General features: G+C 41.8%; 1 pseudogene; it reads right to left on the bottom strand.

Annotated features, from left to right (window-relative positions):
• Nucleotides 1-328: 328 nt before the first annotated feature.
• LOC139005598 (large ribosomal subunit protein eL31-like) lies at nt 329-702 on the bottom strand (annotated as a pseudogene).
• Nucleotides 703-1,173: the final 471 nt, after the last annotated feature.

Raw genomic sequence — 1,173 nt, 5'->3', positions numbered from 1 at the left:
AAGATTTGAGATACATAAACCCCTAAACAAAGGAGTTCGCTCTCTTGTACTCTTGGCTCTCTTGGGATTTGTGTGACTAGTGTGAAGTTGGGGCTCTTTTGCTCCCGCTTCCCTGCATTCACCCACATGGACCCCCACACACAATGGACTAATGGACTGTAACTAGCTTGCTGCTGAGCTAGACACAGCTCCAACACAGAAAGGAGACTCTGGACACTGACTTTGCTTCTAGCTTTATTGAAACCACAGCTACACTTCTTCTATGGCTGGACTAGAGGAAATGGGACTTTTTTGGGGCAGTTTTATAACTTTATTCGACAGTTAGCAGCTAGTTCTCATCCACATTAGCTGTTTGTAGATTTTTGAAAGTGGTGACAGGTATGTAGGTGACCAACATATAGAGCTTGTTTGGTGAATCTTCATCCTCATTATGTGTTCTGGACAACCACATTCCACATGGTGTGGGACATTCCTTACTCCTGTGGCCCACACAGCTTAGCTGAGCCTGGTGTCAAAGCACACATCCGGAGCTCCCATTTCCTTCCTGGCAAATTTCCAGATCTCTCTGAGTGCCTGAGGGGCACGCTTTTTGAAACCCACTCCATGAATGTGCCTATGAAGGTTGATGGTGTATTTGCTGGTCACTACCTCCTTGATGTCAGAATGTCCCTTCTTCTCATCGCCCTTCTTTGTGGGAGTCATTATTGCCAGGCCCAAGTTGGAAAGCTCTCATTTTTAATTTTAGTAAATATCAAAATTCCCTCCAATTGGTTATATTAATTTTACTGCATCTTTCATATTTTAAAATAATTTTTAATCTCAGAAAAATCCCTATCAATTAAAAACAAAAACCAGGCATTCATAAAAGGAGTATAATTCACAGGTTACATTATGGTATCCCCAAATGTAATATGACCATGATTTCTAAGTCAGCCAGCATCTGAAACAGCACTTGTCATAAGAACTGCTGCAATCAGAAAGGAGCCCTAGGTGGACCTTTCTTAAACTTGCTCAGGAAAATTAGATTCCAAGAATCTCTGTTGCCATCTGGTGGCAACTCCTCATTGGTGAAACCTCCTGTGACACCATTTCTTTCTTTTGTTAAAAAGAATTCTTTATTGTTGAAAGTATTACATATGTCCTCCTGTTTCCCCCATTAACCCCTTCAGCCCA

Source organism: Myotis yumanensis, unplaced genomic scaffold (genome assembly GCF_028538775.1).
Source record: "Myotis yumanensis isolate MYYU_CA2020_CCGP unplaced genomic scaffold, mMyoYum1.0.hap1 SCAF_1, whole genome shotgun sequence".
In the NCBI taxonomy this organism is placed as follows: Eukaryota; Metazoa; Chordata; class Mammalia; order Chiroptera; family Vespertilionidae; genus Myotis; species Myotis yumanensis.
Note: the sequence above shows the minus strand (reverse complement) of the source record. Positions and strands in the feature narration are given on the sequence as shown.